The sequence below is a fragment of the Canis lupus genome, chromosome 14, assembly GCF_003254725.2.
Source record: "Canis lupus dingo isolate Sandy chromosome 14, ASM325472v2, whole genome shotgun sequence".
NCBI lineage: Eukaryota > Metazoa > Chordata > Mammalia > Carnivora > Canidae > Canis > Canis lupus.
This window is the reverse complement of record NC_064256.1, coordinates 30,234,671-30,255,601: the sequence shown is the minus strand read 5'-3', so window position 1 is coordinate 30,255,601 and position 20,931 is coordinate 30,234,671.

Sequence of the window (20,931 nt, the reverse complement as noted above, 5' to 3'; positions counted from 1 at the left end):
ACTTTACAAAATATTTTCTTCCAAATGGATGTTTTAATATTTTTGATCTTGTACAACCTTACCTTTTTTAACTTTTTCCATCTGGGTCTGAAATCTATTGGGACTGAATTTTGTATATGACATTTTAGGTAGAAATGAATTACTTTTTCCATAAAAAATTTAATTGACCCAGTACAATTTTCCAAGAAAACCATTCTTTCTTTACTGAATTTTAGCAGCAAATTTTTTTTTGTAAATTAGGTGAATATATGTCAATAGGTTTGCTTCTGAATTCTATATTCTATTCTCTCAAATTGTGTATCTATATATCAATATCGCATTTTTCCTTATAGTAGTTTTATAAAATTCTTGATAGCCGATTATATAAATCTTCTAAATGTGTTCTTTCTCAAGGTTATCCTGGTTAATTTTGGCCCTTTGCCTTCTCATATAAATATAGCTTTAGCTGATCAATTAGAAAAGTTGGTAATTTAACTGAAATTGTATTGAAACTATGGATAAATTTAGAGAGAATTGGCATCTTAAGAATACTGAATACTCCATTCTCTGGCCATAGTGGGGGTTTTTTCCTGCTTATTATGGTTTCCTTTGATTTTTCTAATATTTTATAGATTACTGTGTAGAAATATTTTAATTTTCACTAGATTTATTCCTTGACATCTGGTGACTTTCAAGCTATTATAAATTAATCTTTCAACTTTTATTTTCTAAATGTTTGTAACTAGTAAGTTTATAAATGTAATTAATCCATATAGAACATATATAATCAGCAATATCACTAAATTTTAATGGTTTATCTGTATATTTCTTAGATTTGTGTATCTTCCATCCGTTTATGCTTTATTCTGATTCATATTCTACTAATCTATAATCCAATCACTAATCCTGTCTTCTGCAGTTTTTAAATTGCCATTAAATTCATCTTTTAATTCTGTTTCAATTATCTAAGCTTTATATTTGATTTCTGTTTTAAATGATGTTGCTATTTGGTGAGTTTTTCAAATTGTCATCTATTTTATTAAGTATATTAATCTCAGTTATTTAAAAACCTTTTAATGTTTTCTCTTTGTTCTGGTTATTGTTTTGTTTTTTTTTTTTTTACATTTTGTAAATTTTTATTTAATGCTGGAAAATGTAGAAAAAAATTGTAAAGGCTCTAGATATCTTCCTGTGAAGATTTAATGTGTTTGTTTTTCCAACCCAATTTAAGTATAGGCAGATCACTTTCATCCAGGCAAAACTGATCTATTTTTAGTTGGTTCTTACTCCTTGTATACAACACGTGCATACAATCTCCATGTAAAATAATCTTAAGTGTTTGAATGTGATCATTCTTATTTGGGGGAGCTGAACACTGCTTTTTGTCTCTCTAGCATCATGAGATTTTCAAACTCTCTGCTAAACTATTTAGCTTCTGAGCAGAGTCTCGGAGTTTCTGTGTCCCTGAATCAGTGAGTCCTTAGAGTGGAAATTATATGTAGACTGTCAGAGTCACTTTCCTGAAGTCCCCTGATTTAAGATCTCTCAAATTATGCCTTTTCTAATAATGCTGAAGTCCAATTTTTTGTCTTCCAACAGTTTCTAGGCTGGTGCTTTGTGATCAGTTTCTAGTTCAGGGCTAGGAATTGGCAGTCAAGGTGAAAAAAGTGGAGATAAATAGAGGGTTCATTTCAATGCATTTTCTTTCTTCTCAATCATTTGGTTCCTCGCTTTCTTGCTTCCTTAGTTATTGGAACATAATCTTAAACACTTGTTCCTTTTTATTTTATTTTGTTACATTTTGCTCAGCTTTAATAGTTGATCACAGAGGGAGGTTTTGTCTAATACAATTACTGCATCACAGCAAGAATTCCTGAGTTATAGATACAGCTTCAAATATGTAAGATGATATCGAAGAAAAAATTGAAAAAAGGAAATCCTTTTTAGGTTTGAGTTTTGGGAGGTTTTGTTTGTGTTGCATGTTTATTGTAATTTTGCAATCCCAATACATGGCATTTAAGAAACTTTATAATCAGACTCTGGAACAACTTCTCCAGTACCATCTCCTACTGTATGTTATAAACTACACTGAACCTCTCAAGGCTTCAAAAATATTTCATACATTTCCTCGTACCTACATTTTTACGTGTTATTTTATATGCCCAGAACTAAACTTCTCAACCAATAAATCTGGAATATTTGTATGCAGCCAAGGGATTAAAGGTATGATAAGATATGGATCCCTTCAACCCATAGAGTAACTAAGTAGGGTCAGGAATGGCCAGACCACTTGGAGAAGTTGCCTCCAGCTGAGAATTACTTCCTTCTTTCCCACAGCGAGCTATAAAAATAGGATATGTGCTATGATATGAACAAATTTGGAAGCAGTGGCCAAGAATATTTCCCTTCACTCTCTTCCACATTTCCATATACAATTAATTTTTGTTCCATGAAAGGTTTTGCTCACTATTTTAAGATCCTGCACAAGTGTAATCTCCTTTCCACTAACTTTATTCATTTCTATAACAACATAATGTTGTAATTTTGTGGCTTTTGATATTGTACCAAATGTATGGGTTTTGAAGTTAGAAAAACTAAATTTGAATCCTGCATGAGGTCTTGTGGTCATTGGTAAGTTTTCTTTGAGGGTCACTTGTCACATCTGTAAAATTAGGGAAATATTACCTACCTCATTATTTTAAAAATAGTTATTGAATGCATATTTTATGCTAACCACTTAGTTAGTCATTAGATTAAAAGATAGAATGTCCATGAGTGCATAGAGCAATAGCACAGGAAACATCTTTTAATCACTTAATTAAAATTTTACTTTTCATTATTTTAAAATCAATAAATTAGACTGACAGAAGTTGGCAAAGGACTAGTACCAGTCTACTGAGGTTCCAAATTTTAGAGCGTGAATAAATATGCAAATTGTACCCTGCAACAGTCAGTCATCTAATCTCTTATTGTTCTATAGGTACATTCTAAGCAGTTTGCTTTGAGGGTCTGTTTGAAAGACTTCTTTTACTTAGAGATTCATGAATTTGAGTAGAGAATCATACAAATTGTATGTATCTTGAGGATGCTTCCCAGCTCACGATCACCTTTCTTGCTGTGACTCAATTATTAAATCCAATAGGTTGTCAAGAATGCAGACTGTAAATGGTCAAACCTGGCTTTAACTCCACCTATACCATTTACTAGGTGTTCATTTCATGTTCATTGACTAGATGGCTCCAGGTTCATCATCTGTAAAGACTGATGTAATAATTGCACATGACTTGTAGGCATTTTGGGAGGATAGGAAGGGATTCTATGTGTAAAATTATTATGGCATGGCACATAGTAAGTGCTCAATAACCGCTAGCTATTGTTTTTTTCCCCAACCTTGGATTCTCTTCCAAGAGCTCAATGCATTAGCCAAGGAGCAATTTAATCTATTTCCTTCTTCTACCACCATTTTCCAGAGTCCTCAATCCCAGGTGAAAGTGTTGGAAAAGGTTTCCTTTCTGAAATATATTTGGGCAGGCCAGTTATTCCACATAAATCAAGTACCCCCTTGAGGCTCCCCAGTTTTTAAAAGCATGGGAATGTGGGTTGTCTTGGCTTCACTGCCTTTGTCCGGTGTGTAGGATGTCCTGGCAGTCCATCCACTTGAGCCTGAAATTTGGCCTTGGGGCTGGGTTCTGTTCACTTCCTCCTAAGTAAGCTTTCAGGCCAGGAAAATGTTGTAATAGAGTTTCTTCTCTCCAAAAAATCCCTAGAGATTCCTCCTCTTGGACTTGAGGGTAGACATTCAAATACTGCCTTCCTTGGATGTTTTTTAGTTTAGCCAAGGATTAAATTTTTCAAATTGTCTGCCTTAATAAATATATCCAACCCTTCCATTCATTCTGTATTTGAACCCAAAGTCAGGGGGCTGTTTATATTTAAACCTCTTCCAGAAACCCATATCCTTTTCTTTTATGACCTTTTAACCTGTCTGCTCTTGTGTGTGTGTGTGTGTGTCTTCGGTTCTTAGTGGGTTGCTGACTTTTCCTTTTACACATTTAATCTTCTTACACATGTAATATATTTTCTATTTTAATATATGCACTAGAGCACAGTGAAGGGTTACACACACACACACACACACACACACACATACACACACACTAACATGGAAGGCAGAGAAAAAATACTTTGTACCAAGAACAAAATATGCAGGAAATGGATATGGAAAATACCCATTTTTAAGTTTAGTAGGTAAAAAGCACAAGCTCATTAAGGATGGAGAAAATACTTACAGAGAACAGCCCTAGTAAAAAGAAGAGACCTCCGTGGCCCTGATTCAGAGGCTTTTTATTTTAGGCTGTGATCTTGAGTGCGGTGAAAAATGGATGAAAAGCACTATCGGGCCAATATATTGAAACCCATAGGTCATGTAGAAGAAATCTGTAAGGACACTGAGGGTTGCATGCAATGGCACAAATGGTTGCACTGCCTTCCAAAAGGTAATCTATACAAAGCACCGTTGCTTATAAGCCCTTCACCTCTCTGCACCCAGGATTTGTTATTTTCTTATTGAAAGCATAGAGAAAGGTGGGGGCTATGCAAAGAATTACCCCAGGTACACAGAGATGACTTTGAAAGTTATGTACACTTTATCCAAGAGTATTCAAAAACATATTAGAGCTAAAGACTAGAAGGAGAATGTCTCTGTCTTTAGCTAAGTAAAGCACACATTTCTTATGGGAAAGGAAAAAGTTCCACCTATATAATCCAGAGGTGTTTTTCCTTCCTCTTTTTATGGGGGAATATTCAATATACTATTTCAATCACCTTTACAGATGCTGGTTCTAAAGAATAATGCAGTGAGAACTGAATTCCCTAAAGAGTGGTCAGCACCTTCTAGAATAAGGGCTTATGAAGAGTCATGATAGACATCCACATCATCTTAGACTGTGAAGTTGGCAAGCTTCACTCTTGCTTCCTCCGTCTATGCCTCCATCAACCTTTATGGTTACTGTACCTTAACAGAGATATTGCATATAATACATTCTTATAGAATGTGTGGGAGGAATTAGTTCATTACATGATCCATGTCCAGGGCTAGTGGAAGATCAAAATACATCTGCCAGAATCTTTAGATCTAGCTTATTCTACCATCCCTATCTTCATCTTCTACTTTCTCCTCTAATGTGTATAAAGAAAAGTCTAGTTTGTCACTTTGGAAGGTTACTGGTTCCTTCTAAACTGTTCTTATGTGGGGTTTTATATTCCCTGAATTTTGATTTTCCTGAATTCTCATTAATTCCAACGATTGGAAAATTATCACCTACTGAAATTTATAAAATCAAAGTAGTCATGGGCCTTTCTTAAATACCAGCTTTAAAATGCTTATGGAGACTGGCAAGCTAATTGGCTTTTCTAGATGTTTCTTCATACAGAACAGTTGCAACCTAATTCTGGGAAGACTTCCAGGAGAATGTGATCCAATAATAAGCACATTATTCAGAGATCCATAATGATATCATCAGATTCAAGTACAGAGGCACTTTCTTGGAACGATTGCAATGGAAGAGAGATTCAAAACTGACAATAAATATTTTCATAATTTTCAATAACAGTATCATGGATATTATGTTGGCTAGTGAATGGTGTTTTATCAGTTTCAGTATTTTGACTAATAAAATTTATGAATGCCTCATTTAAACATATACAAACGTTATTACTATTGGAATATTTTTGTTAACCACAACTTTGACAGATAACATTGCTGTGTTTTTTTCTAAAATCAAAGCCAGCTTGGTGCTAAGTGAAATCTATTGTGTATCATGACTTTGTATGTTAATCCAAATCAAAGACTACTAGAAGAACAGTATACAATATTTAATCACTATTTATAGTACCCCATATTATTCTCTTGAATAGGTTTAGGCTCATCTCTTTTGATCAAAGTTTGGTTTTTAGACTATATTGCAGCCAATGTATCCCCAAGGAGCTAGAAAGAAAGAGATTCTCCAGAGAGTTCCAAGCAAGTATTACACCATATTGGTGAAAGATTCATATTGTCAGTTACTAGAATTACAAAGGAAGCCTAAGCAGAAAGGTCAAACTCGAAAGCTCTGTAGAAAGAATCTAAAAGCAAAGAAGATCTAAATAAAAGCCAGGTATAGAAAGTAAAAGGAAAGGAAAGATGCTCCAATGGTAATATGGAGTTTGTGAAAACTAAGATTAGACAAAGAACTGAGACAAAGGAGACAAAGTTCTGTTACAGGTATGTCTTCTGCTTCAACAAGCCAGGCTTTGTCTTAAAAAATAAATGATCAAATTGACCAGGACAGGCAAGTGGTTCTTTAAGAGAGGCTTTCCTTAGCTTATACTTCCTTGAGATAACTGTCCTACCAAAGAGCCTGGAAACTTTAATCATAAAACCAAACTATAACATCAAGTGTTTTCAAGTAACAAAAGACAATGCATATGAGTGCAACATATGAGTGCAAGGCTCTCATATGTTAGCACAGGCTAATGTTTCCAATTATAAACCATAATTGGTCTCTGAAATTAATAAATATGTAATCTGGAAGTATTTTCTATCTTTTGGAATATATACAATAAATTATCTATTTTACTAGACTTCACATTTGACATTTTCTGGTGATCAAAGAGAACAAAAAGAAAACATTTTCTTGAAATCAGAATTTTAAGAACCATGAGCCCCTATGTAACTTCTCACCTTTGTAAACTAGAGTGGGGGGGTCTCAGTTTTTCTGATTTCTTTTTCCAACTCATGGCTCAATTAAATTCAACAAATAATTATTGAATGCAATGATTAGTGCTCTGATCACAGGAATATTATCAAGAATAGCAGCAAAAGTCATGGTTTCAATTATGTATGTAAAATTTTGTTAGAATATGCAAACACAAGTTCAATAGATAATAGTGCAAAACTGTATACCAAGCAGGATCAAAGGAAAATATATGATATAATATTACCAGAGGTAATATTAGGGAAATTTTGCAGAACACTTGAGGTGCCAGATGATAGTAGGGAAAAAAAAGCCAGATTTTAAAAAAGAGTAATTTAAAAATTCACTTTAGTAATCTTGGCAACAATCACTGAACCCATTCTTGTATAGGTTATTAAATACTTTTTTTAATTACTAAAAAAAGTTTTAACTGCAAAATCATTATTTAAAAAGTAATGCAACATCTCACTCATCTGTGGAATATAAGAAACAGCAGAGGATCTTAGGGGAAGGGAGTTAAAACTTAATGGAAAGTCAACGGAGAGAGAAAAACCAAGAGAAACTTTTTACTATAGGAAACAAACTGAAGGTTGCTGGAGGTGAGATGGGGGGATGGGGTAATCAGGTGATGGGCATTAAGGAGGGCACATGATGTGATGAGCACTGGGTGTTATACACAACTGATAAATTATTGAACACTACATCTGAAACTAATGATATACTATATATTGACTAATTGAATTTAAATTAAAAAAAGAAATTTGCAAATTTTCAACAATAACAAAAAAGTGATGTAACATCTCTACTCTCTGCTGAGTGGGGGGTAGGTACTTTTGGAGCAGAAACAGACTAATAGTCTCATTTGTAACTTGTATTTGTTCTTCAAAAGTGCCAGACTCTATGCTCAGCAAAGTGCATTCAACACTCGTACTTCTCACAACAAGTCTATAAAGTAGGAACACTATTATACCCATTTTACATATGAAGAAACTGAGGCCAAGAGTCAGGTGTCAGAGAAGTAGTAAAGTTGGTCTTCAAAGTATGATAATCTGATTCATATGCCTGTAATCTAATTTCCAAATTATAAAATACAAGAATTTTTAACAATGATTGCTTCCAACTATAACAAAGTAGGTTTATGAGAGTAATATTGCTGCCTAGGCTAACTACAAAAAAAATAATAATAATAAAACCCAAAACAAAACAAAACAAAAAAACAAAAACAGCCAGGATTGGAAAACAGCCAAGGAGACCTCAGAAAGAAGAGAAATGGATTAAAATAAGTCACACATTTGCCACTGCTATTTTTATCTTGGGACATTTGGTAATTCAAAGCACTGAGCATAGAGGCTAGCAAAAAACATCAGGTTAAAGATTTCAGCAAACAAACTGGGTGCAAGAGATTAAAAAATTGAAATTCAAGACCACCAAGACAGGCAAATTTGAGGTTCCAAGATCCCAGTGAATAAAGGAAATCACAGAGAAATGAAACCAACATTCTCTGTACAATTTTCCCTTAAGGGATTTCCTAACTCCTAAGCTAGTCTTGTGTGGGCCAGATTTAATAGAAAAGAAATAGAAAATATCTGATAAGGAGTTAAAAAATGAAACACATTTTATCAGTCTCATAATGTTACAGAAAAGAAAAATATATTGGAATTTAGTACTTACCAAGGAGAAAGGGCTGTCATAAACTGAGGACTTTGCAAAAAAAGAAAGAAAGAAACCCCCCCCCAAAAAAAAACAACCTTCCTAAGTTTAAAAGCACACCAGAAATAAACTAGCCTCCAAAACCACCGAAATATAAATCAAAATTATTTCCATTTTTAATTGAAAAAATAAACCCACCCATATTTTAATTTATTGCCAGATAGAAATTAAACCTCTGGTTAAAAAAGAAAGGCTCCATAAATTTTTATATAAAAGATCTAACATATAATAAAAAATTACGAGGAAAGCCAAAAGATAGAACCAAATCATTGAAAATCAGGTGGAAAAGCCCCCAGATTATAGAAGCAAACACACAGGTGACCCAGATATAAGACTTCCCAGATAAGAATATTAAAAGAATTATGATCACCATATTCAAGAAAAATAGTTACAAAATGGAGAATTTCATATAAAAGGGGAATCTATAAAATAGAATCAAATGGAAATTCTATAAAAAATGCAGTAATTGAAATTAGTAATTAAATATTATGAACTCCAAGCAAGATACATGGAATAAAGACCACATGCCATTATGGGATAGAAAAATTGTTGAAAACCAAAGTTTAAAAGATTTTTTTTAAAAACAGGTAGAAAAAATGACCACATTGCTTTTATAGGTGTAACAGTAGACTGAGAATCAACTTTTCAGCAAAGGACAGAAGAAGGACGTCTTTAAAGTTCTAAAAGCAATAGTAGCAACTTGTAATTCTATAGTCGGCAAAACTAAGCAAGCCTCATAAATTAAGGGAAAATATCTAGTTTTCAGACCAAGAAAAGTAAAGTATGTTGGCAAGAAATTATCATTAAAATTAATATTAAGAGGGGTTTTTCTGTTAGAAGGGAAATGACTTATGATTAAACATGGTAATGCAAGGAGGACTGGAAAACAATAGGAAGATTACTTCTTTCTAAAACCGTAGAAAGATTATTTCTTTCTCATGATGCCTTGGAGGTGGTAGGCTGCTATCAGATGAAGCTGAAGATCTCTTTCCCAGCTACTGGCTGCCAGAAACTCATTGAAGTGGATGATGATAAATTTCATACCTCTTATAAGATGTGTATGGCCACAGAAGTGGCTGCTGATCTAGGGGAAGAATGGAGGGAGTTATATGGTCTGAATCAGTGGTGACCATGACAAACAAGGCTTCACCATGAAGCAGGGTGTCTTGACCCATGGCTGTGTCCACCTGCTGCTGAGTAAGGGGCATTCCTGCTGCAGACCAAGGAGCACTGGAGTAAAAAAGCACATATGTGTTTGGGGTTGCATTGTGGATGCCAATCTCAGTGTTCTCAACTTAGTTGTTGTAAAAAGAGGTGGGGGGCAGGTATTCCTGAATTCACTGATACTAGTGTGTCTCATCACCTGGTTAGCATCATCATCCATAGACTTTTCAGTCTTTCTTTTTTTTTTTTTTTAAAGATTTTATTTATTTATTCATGATAGTCACACACAGAGAGAGAGGCAGAGACATAGGCAGAGGGAGAAGCAGGCTCCATGCAGGGAGCCCGATGTGGGATTCGATTCGATCCCGGGTCTCCAGGATCGCGCCTGGGCCAAAGGCAGGCGCCAAACCGCTGCGCCACCCAGGGATCCCCTTTTCAGTCTTTCTAAAGAAGATGATGTCTGCCAATATGTTGTGGAAAAAAAAAAAAAAAAAAAAAACCCTAAACAAAGAAGAACCAAAAGAACCTAGAACCAAAGCACTGAAGATACAATGTCTTGTTACTCCATGTATCCTCCAAATAAATCTTCCTATAAATGTCAGCATATTACTCTGAAGAAACAGTGTACAAGGAAAATAAGCCAGAGGCTGCAGAAAATGCTAAACTTCTGGCCAAGAGAATGAAGGAGACCACAGAAAAATGACAGGAACAGATTTCCTAAAGACAGGGCCTGTCCTCTCTGAAAGCTTCTACCTCTAAGTTTGGGCCCAGTAAAAAATGAGATTTTCTAAAAAGTTAACAAATAAAAAAGATCAGATAGCAAACGAAAAATAGAAAATTAAATATGTGAGTAAATATAAGTGAATATTAATACCTTAAAAAGCAACAGTAACAATATTTTATATAATGTAAAATATGTGTATATTTAATATATGTTGCCAAGGGGCACCTGGGTAGCTCAGCCGGTTGAGCTATGGACTCTTGATCTCAGTTCAGGTCATAATATCAGGATAATTAGATTAAACCCAGTGTGGGGCTCTCTCTCTCTTTCCCCCTCCTACATCTAAAAAATAGTTACCAAAACAAACAAAAATAAGATGGAGATAGTTAAATGGAGTTAAAATAAACAAGATCTTTGGATTTCTGGAAACTGATAAATTTACTACTTTGAAATGCAGTCCAACAAATCAAAGACAAATCTTGCAATCTCTAGGGTAATAACAAAAAATAATTAACATAATCAACAGACTAAAAGAAGGAAAATAAAATAATAAAGCATATAGATTAAAAATAAAAAAGAAAGAAGAATGAAACTATTAGGAAAATAGAAAATATGTAATAAAATGTTAATTCAAATACAAATAGAGCAGTAAAACTTTAACTGTAAATTAACAAAGTCATCCAGTTAGAATTCAAAATTGTTGTACTGGATAAAAATAAAACTCAACTATAAGTAGTATAAGATACAGCCCTTGCATGTTTAAAAGTAAAAATATTGGACACATGCCGTGCACAAAAACATGGTGATATAGCTGTAGTGTTATCTGGTAAAACAGATTTTAAAGCAGGAGGTATGGAGAAAGAAATTTCATAAAGATGAAGTTATCAATCCAATATAAAAATATGACAATTCTAAATCTTTCTGCACAATCATATTGGGAGATTTTTAGTAGTGCCTTCCAGAAACGGATAGGAAAAAACAGGCAGGGACACTTGGGTGCCTCAGCAGCTGAGCGTCTGCCTTCAGCTCAGGGTGTGGTCCCAGAGTTTGGGGATTGAGTCCCACATCAGGCTCTTCTAGAGGAGCCTGCTTCTCCTTCTGCCTATGACTCTGCCTCTCTCTCTGTGTCTCTCATGAATAAATAAATAATATCTTTAAAAATACATAAATAAATGATATTTTAAAAAGGGAAAAAACAGGTAAAATATCTTAGAGCTAATTAAGAACATGATTATTATCCACATTAGTTTAAATGTAATGTAAATTTTACAGCATACATAACCTTTCATAATACAAATTTTCACATGTGACATGAATGATCCTATCTTTCATTCTCTCTTTTTCTCCCTTCCTCAACTCCCATACTCAATCTAACAGAATCCTATTGCTCTTACCTTCAAAAAATATGCAGCACCCATTTCCCCACCATAGTGCCTACTACTTCCCTGCTCTGAGCCACCACTCATGGAGCCCTGAACAAATCTTCTTGCTTCTATTCTTTCTCTTTTACAATTTAGTTCTGGCATGATAGTGATCCCCTATTTCAGAGAAATTATAACAGAATCCTTATAGTGGCTTACATTAAATGATTCTTTTTATTTGCCTTAGAGAAATTATTCTTCTGCTGCTCTGTTCCATCCTCAATGGCCTCGTTGATATTCTTCCAACACCCGGGGCAAACTGTCGCCTTGACATTTTTCTAGCCTTCCTTTCTGCCTAGAATTCCCTACCCCATATACACACTTGGTTAGATTTCTCATTTCTTGCAACTATTTGATTAAATTTCACCTTCTCAATAAAGACTTTTGTAGTAGATTTGGTCATCAGCATCCACTTCCTCTCCCTAGTGTAGACTTGGCCATCGGACTTGCATTTGCTAATGAGACATGAAGGAGAAAGCAGCTTTGGTAGGTTGTGCTTTGCTATATTCCCTCTTTCAACCAATATTATGACTAAGAAAATACTGTTTTTGCTCCATTAACCTCCGTACAGGAAACAAGATGATGGTTATAAACAAAGTCTGCTGCCACCCATTGGTTGTTGACATGTATGATGAGTGAAACAAAAATATCTGTCATTATAAATCACCAGAATTTGGAGTTGTCACCACAGTATAATCTAGCTTATTTTATCTACATTGATCAATCTCTTCAGCTCTGCAAACGGCCACCCCTTCTCCTGCCTCCTCTGTTTTTATGACCTTGATCTACTTGATTCTCTATTCCATAACAGTTATCACTTCCCATCTTTTTGGAAATCATCTTGAAGGGTCACTTGTGCTTCTATACATCTTGGTAGGTATGCCAAGAATGCAAAGTCCTGATAGCTCTTTAACTGGAACATTCCTCAAAGTCATCTGGATAGCAGGCAATCTCGAAAGAGAAGTTAATGTCTCTCTCTTTGAGCCAAAGACAATACTTGCTTACTACTTGTTATAGTGATTTCCTCATATCCCATGTTCCTCATTGTGATACAACTCTACTGTGTGCACAGCATCCATCTGGTCTCATCTGCATAATCGCTATGCAAAATAAGCTAATGTTCATGCTGTCTGCTATGCTGTGCATAAAAGAGAATCTTGTCTCTGACCCAGGAGTCTTATGTCTTCTGTTGGCAACCGTGAAACAGTAATAGGGTATCTATCTAATTGACTTGCAAGTAGGTAAAATCCCAGATTACACTTTCACATTATATTACTGACATTATTATGTTTATTACTTATTTGTTTCTTCCCATTGAATGTGATTTCCTTGAAAGTGCAGATGACTGATTTATGCTCAGCCATTTTATTAGTCTTGGGCATTGTAAAACACTCAATACGTATTTCTTTTTTTCTTTCTCTTTTTATTTTCTTGAGAGGTTTTTTTTGCTTTTGTTTTTGAGAGAGAGAGACAGAGACAGAGACTGAAACAGAGACAGAGAGTGCCCACAAACAGAGGGTGTGGGGAAGTGGTAGAAGGAAACGGAAAGAGAATCTTAGGCAGGCTCTGTAGCCACTGCCGGTCATGGGCCTTAATCTCATGACCCTGAGATCATGACCTGAGCTGGAATCAAGAATCCGGAACTTAACCAATTAAGTCACCCAGGCATCCCTAAATAAGTATTTCTTGATTAAATGAATGAAAGATGAGCGAACTTTATCACAAAATAGTAATCACACAAAATTAAATGTGTTTCAGCTTTCATACTGGGAGTAGGAAGCTATATTAGATAATTTATATGTTCTCTTCTATAGTTAAAATATATAATTCTACGAGTGTTATAAGGAACCAATACTATAAGAAATTACTTTTTAAAAAGATGGTTAAAAAATAAGGCGTATATAAGAAATACTGAGGAATTCTGCTTCCCAAAAATTTAGGGACATGGTAGTATGATTTTTTCCCCAGTTAATATATAGAAAAGGGCCATTTGGATATAATTTAGCAAGAATATGGTGTGTGTTTGCACGTGTCCGTGTGTGCACTGAAGGAATTATAAGAATGGTTGAGACTAAAATAAAATAAGCTCTTGCATCCAAATTGATATATTTGGTAGAGTGGTGATACGTTTGAAAAAGGCATATAATTTTTTCCAGTTGAAAATGGGTTCTTTTGACACTTAAAATGGAGATATGAAAATTCATTTTTACCTTGGTGAATGGTTGGCAGCAAAGCAAGATTGTTGCAGATATTTTACCTCGGGGGAGTAGGTGGGCTTGACATCTGGAAGGAAGAGGTTAGAGATCATCACTTGGGTAGAGTGGGAGGAAATGAAAACTCAGAGGTGGGTCAGAACATCTTTAAGAAGGAGGAGGATTTTGGCAAGTGACTAGATAAAGTTCCAGATGGACTGGCTAGTGGGTGAAATACTGCAGGATGATGGACTGTGTACGGGAGGAAATTCAGTTCAGTAACTCATTGCATGGAGTCACATTAGGTAAAATGAAAAAAAAAAAAGACTAAGGCTTTTCTTTTTCTAGGTCAGACAAAGTATAGAAGATAGGAAGGAACACATTTTATTTCCTGAAGCTCTTTCTAATTACTTAGAAAGTCATGCTTAAGTTTCCTAAAACACTGTAGTAAGGATCATACTATTTTTAGTACATATGCCAGGTAAAATCTTTGATGTCAAACCAACTGTTTCATATATTAAAGTTTGACAAGCCACAGCTCTCTGAAAAGATGAAGAGAGTATAAGTTTCCTTTATTACTTCTCATAAATAATTTATTCTGTTAATATTCTTTTAATCCAAAACTTTTGATAAAGCTAAAAGAACACAGTCATTTGCTTGGAGTCAACATATTCCAAATTTCCCCACAAATTGTGGACTGGCAGGATACACAGAGAAGGAAAGAGAGAAAAGGGAAAAATGGTATTTTTTAAATTATCTTATATTGGGCAGCCTCGTGGCTTAGTGGTTTAGCACTGCCTGTGGCCAGGCTGTGGTCCTGGAGACCTGGGATTGAGTCCCACGTCAGACTCCCTGCATGGAGCCTGCATCTCCCTCTGCCTGTGTTTCTGCCTCTTTCTCTCTCTCTCTGTGTGTGTGTGTCTGTCATAAATAAATAAAAAATCATCATATTCATGAGAGGTCATGATCTTCCTATAATACTTCAAAAAAAAAAAAAAAGAAAAAGAAAGGTGTGTGTGTGTGTGTGTGTGTTATGATGCACAGATGATAGCATCAGGCCATTGGTCAATAAAGAGATCATTAGATGTCCGACTAATAAAATACCTCTGGCTTGCTTCCTGAGTAAATTCTTTCAAAGAGAAGAAGAACTATTTTTAAATTGATAGTTAATCTCAACAGCATTGGAAAATGAGAACAAAGCTTGCCTGGCCCAACACATGGAAAGAAGCTACATGGGGCATGACTCACAAGGTACCGTGCCTATACAACTCTGTACTGGCAGATTAGAAATTAGGAGGGATTCATAAAAAAGAGAAAGCAGGTAGAATCAGATTGACAGGGAAGCTGCAGAGTAACAAGGCACAAAAACCTTACAAACTATCAGGAGAGATAGAGCAAATTAATTAAATATAAGGAGCAGAACGTTATCCAGAGGATCTGTTTGGGTGTCTATAAACTTCACAGGAATTAAACCTTCCTCTGTCTCCTGGTTTGGCTGATCAAGAGGATTAGCAAAGGTGTTTGGACAATATCCTAGGTGGCTAGCTACTCTGTAAGAGGAGATGGAACCCCATATCCAGAAGACAATCTATAATTATATCTCACAGGCATATTCTATTCATTTCCCACAACCAATCATGCAAATAGTTCAGATAAAACTTGAAGAACTGTTAGTAAATGAGACATTGAGCAGGCAATAATGAACCACCAGATATACGAAAAAAAATCCAACAGGCAGGGTAACATAAAAGAAAATTTCCCCATAAAAATTAGCATCTTCAAAGTAAATGTACAAGCAATGAAATCCTAACATGAGTGAAGAAAGAATTTTATACTGAAATGTGTGGCAAAATGTAGAATCTGAGGATAAATTTAAAAAAAGTTTAAAGCTTCTTAAGAGACAAAAGCAATTTCCTTACAAAAGAGTAAGAATTAGGGCACCTGGATGGCTCAGTGGTTGAATGTCTGTCTTTGGCTCAAGCCATGATCCTGGGGTCCTGGGCTCCAGTCCTGTCTTAGGCTCTCTGCTTCTCCCTTTGACTATGTCTCTGCCTCTCTCTGTGTGTCTCTCATGAATAAATAAATAAAACTTTTTAAAAAAAGAATTAGATTAGAATTAGGCTTCTTCAATAGCATATGCTACTGCATAAGAGGAATTTTTTAAGTTCAGAGAATAGGGTCTTAAACTTATATCCAGCTATAACATTACCTGATAGAGCTAAATGAAGACATTATAAAACATTAACACTCATAAATTTCCCTATTCACAGCCTTTCCAAAAAAGAACTATTAGAAGATTATTTCCAGCAGAAGTAGAAATAAATCCAATAGGGGTCCCTGGCTGGCCCAATCAGTTAAGCCTTTGCCTTCAGCTTAAGCCATGATCCTGTAGTCTCTGGATCCAGTCCCACAGCAGGCTTCCCTGCTAAGCAGGGAGTCTGCTTCTCCCTCTGTTCATTGCCTCCTGCTCATGTTCTCTCTCTCTCTCTCTCCCTCATTCACTCTCTCTCTCAAAAAAATAAAAAATATTTTTAAAGAAAAATCCAATAAATAGAACTAAATGTGGTGACAGACATACGATAAGAAAATGTTAAGCAACTTGATAATTGGTTTCTTTTTTTTTTTTGATAATTGGTTTCTAATGTAAAATATAGTAGTAAAACATGGACCTAAGATCCAGATTCATTGAAACTTGGAGACAAAGGGAATTTAAAAATGGAAGAATAAAAATAGGCAGTTTTAAGAAAGAAGAAATTGGTTAGAAGGACAGGATATTACTTAATCCTGGACTTTGATAGAATAAATTGTCAAATCACTAGTATCACTAGTCAAAATTAACATGAACAGAGTCAAATCTGTTATAAAGATCAAGATTTACACATTGCCTTAACATTATTCCAATAATGTGGACTTACACAAGAGCTACCTACTGTTATTATCAGAACTATTTTTTGAAATGATAAGTAATTTAACAGCTAAATACAAGAGAAAATAGGCAGAAAAAAAGAAAATAAGCAGAACAATAAAAATAAATGAAATAGAATTTAGTGTGAAAACCAACCCAAATAGAACAAAAAGAAGGAATTCTTTTTGACAAAAGATACACTCCGTAAGGAAGATGTCCCGGTATAGTATTTCTAATAGCTTCAAAAATTGCAAGGGGAGTTAACAAATAAAATGTCTAGAGAAATTTTGGGGTGGCTGGGTGGCACAGTTGGTTAAACACCCAGCTCTTGATTTCAGTTCAGGTCATGATCTCATGGTGCTGGGATCGAGCCCCGCATTGAACTCTGCACTCAGCAGAGGGACTCTCCCTCTCCCTCTTCCTCTGCCCCTCCTACAGCTCTCTCTCTCTCTCTCTCTCAATCTTTTTCAAAGATCATTTTAAATCTTTAAAATAATGTCTAGAGAAATTTTAAAACAAATGAAAAACATGATTACATCAATATATATGTTTATATATATAACTTTATATGCATATATATGACTATATTTTACAAACAAAACAATATTTTTTCTCAAGAAGTTAGGGGATTCATAAATTATCCAGGCACAAAGCCATAGAGGAGAGTAATTCTCTTTAAATTCCAAAAAGCAGAAACCATACAGCCCACATTATTATTTTTTAATTGCAATCAAAATACCTACTTGCTAATTTTAAAATTAATCATATTATATCCTGGGATGATAAAAAAAATCAAGATGAAAATGAGAATTTCTTCAGAAATAAGCAAAGATAAAAATTCTATTGTTAAACCTCTGGGAGGTGACCAAAGTCTTGCTCAGAATAAGATGCATACCCATAAATTGATTTATTAAAATATAAGAAAATGTAAAAATTAATTATCTATGCTTCATATCAAGAAAGTAAATAAAAACAATATAAAGCAGAGGAAAAGAATAAATAGATAAGAACACAATTTTTTTTAAGAACACAATTTTTAAGAAAACTTAGCTATGATGAAAATGCTAAAAGCTAACCTCTGGAGTGTTAAATAGAGTATGGAAAACTGTAAATTTTTTAAAGTAGTAAAATCACCACTAGATAATATTAGGCTTGAGAAATAAAATATAATTAAAAATATATAGTTATTATTAAATAGTTAAGAGAAAATATGTGGAGAACTATGTTGTGGGTTGAACTGTGTACCCTGAAAATTCACAAGTTAAAGTCCTCAAACACCAGTATCTCAGAACCTAACCTCATTTGGAGATAAGGTCTTAGGTGTAATTAAGTTAAAATGAGGTCAATAAGATGGCGCCTAGGTGGCTCAGTTGGTTGAGCATCCAACTCTTGATTTTGGCTTGGGTCATGATCTAAGAATCATGGAACAAGCCTCACATCTGTCTCTGTGCAGGGCATGGAGCTGGCATAAGATTCTCTTCCTCCCTCTTTCTTTATAACTCCCCCTTAAAAAAATGAGGTCATTAAGGTGGGACCTAATCTATTATGACTGGCTTCCAGTGAAAATCAGAACATGGAGGCAGGCACAGAGGAAAGATGATGTAGTACACACGGGGAGGAGACAGCCATCTATAAGCCAAAGAGAGAGGTTTGCACCAGATCCTTCCCTCACAGCCCTCATAAAAACCCAACCATGATGACATCTTGGTTTTAGATTTCCAGTCTCCAGAGCTGTGACGTAATAGTAAATGTCTGTTGTTTTAGCCACCCAGTCTGTGATACTTTTATATTGCAACCCTATAAACTAATATAAGCTGTGTATAAGTATATTTGAAAATGTGGACAAAGTAGATGGTTTTGTATGAATATTGAAATTATCTAAATCATCATTATAGTCGGCTCTAGAATTAGAAAGAAATGGAGTAGAAAAATCTCAACATACCTATCATCTTGGAGAAATAAAAAAATTGTTGAAGATGAACATCCAAAAAAGATACCCAGATCACATAATGCTTATCAATGAGTTATATTCAAGGAACTTGAATGATTCCAATCTTTTAGATAATATTTAGGTAGCAGAAAACTAGCTGGAAATATAAAATGTCCCAATTAACTTTACAAAATTAGCATAATCACAAAACAAACCAAAAGAACACAAACAAGATAAAAACAACTAGTAGTCAATTTTATTTATGAACCTTTATGAAAAATCCTACATAGAATTTTAATAAATTGAATCAAGCAACATATTAAAAGAACAATGCATCATCACGAACAGTTTCTTTCAGGAATATAAGAACATTTCAGCCTTAGGAAATATTATAATGTAAGTCATAGGAGGAAAAGTTTGAAGAAAAAAATGTGATTTTCTCAGTAGATAACCCAAAAAATCTAAATTCAATTTTAATGGAATTTTCTAGACTGGTTTCAATAGAAGGAAACTTTCTTAACTTGATAAATATTATCTACTAGAAACCCAGACAGTAACATATTATTAATAAATTAGTAAAATGAATCTCATTGAATTCAGAAATAAAATAAATGCCCATTATCACTGCTACTTATTAGCATTTCAGGGTAATCCCGAGTGGTGCAATCACATAAGAAAGGATTGAGGTATAAATATTAAATAGGAAAGGGCGATACTCTTACTATTTACAGGTCATATGTCTTCATAAAAAGTGTATTCCTAGAGCTGTCATAAAAAGTACCATAAACCATACAGCATAACATAAGAATTTACTCTCTCACAGTTCTATAAACTAGAAGTGAAAAATCAAGATATTGTCAGGGATATACTCCTTCCTAGGAGCTGTAGGAAAGAAACCTTTCCTCTTCCTAGTTTCTGCTGGTGACTTTGGATCCTTGATTTCCTTCTCTGCATTACTCCAATATTTTCTTTGTAGTCACAGGGTATTCTCCATGTGTCTCTGTCTTCACATAGTGTTTTGCTCTTCTTATAAGGACATCAATCATGTTGGATTAGGGATGTAATCAATTTGATTACATTTGCAAAGTTTCTTTTCAAATAAGGGCACATTATGAAGTATGGGGTTTAAGACTTCAAAATATATTTTGGGAGGTACATAATTATACCCCTAAAATATATATACAAAGAATCAACTGAAAAGCCACTAAAAACTAATAAGCTGAAAAAGGTGATACATAATACCAACACCAATTATTTCTTTCCCCTTAAACCGAAAACAAAAAATTAAAAACTGTAATGAGAGAGAAAAAAAAGAAGGGGAGGCTCCTGTCAGTAAGAAAAGCAACAACACAACAAAAATACTAAAATAAGCAGTGAGAAAATTCACTACCATATAGTCACCTATGGGCATAAAAGTTTAAATTATAGAGAAGGTATTCAATATTCCTGGATGAAAAGACATGCTATATGTTTCATTCAATATGAGTTTAAAACATTCCTTCAATACAGTTTATTATATATATTTAATAGTAACAAATCAAGACAGAGAATTTTATTTTTATGGAATGCAACAAGTTTATTTTCAAGATCACAGGGAAGACAAAACTGCAAAATTAAACAAAAGATCAAGAGTTTATTGAAAAATAAAAACAGTGAAGGGCAGCATTTGCCTGACCAACTCTAACAATCGTGGAGTTACTAAACATGGCAGGATGCCTGGGTGGTTCAGTGTTTGAGTGCCTGCCTTTGGCTCATGTCATGATCCCGGGGTCCTGGAATCGATTTCCTCATTAGGCTCCCTGCAGGGAGCCTGCTTCTCCCTCTGCATAGATCTCTACCTATGTGTCTGTGTCTCTCATGAATAAATAAATAAAATATTTTTAAAAATACTAAACATGACAATAGATATGACTCAGTGTTTCAGGCATTCTAAAAGCTTTATATATATTATATTACTTAATATAGTTAGCAACTCTTCTATTTATTTTGACAGATGAGACACTAAGTGACTAAGTATATTGTCTAAGCACGCCGTTAGTAACTGTGTGGTCTCATTCCAGAGCCTCCATCCTTGACCAATACTATATGCAGCCACATAATGAGATACATTATAAAGTCAAAGTGATTAAAATTATTCAGTACTGTCATAAGTATAAACATATAAGTAATAGGGTA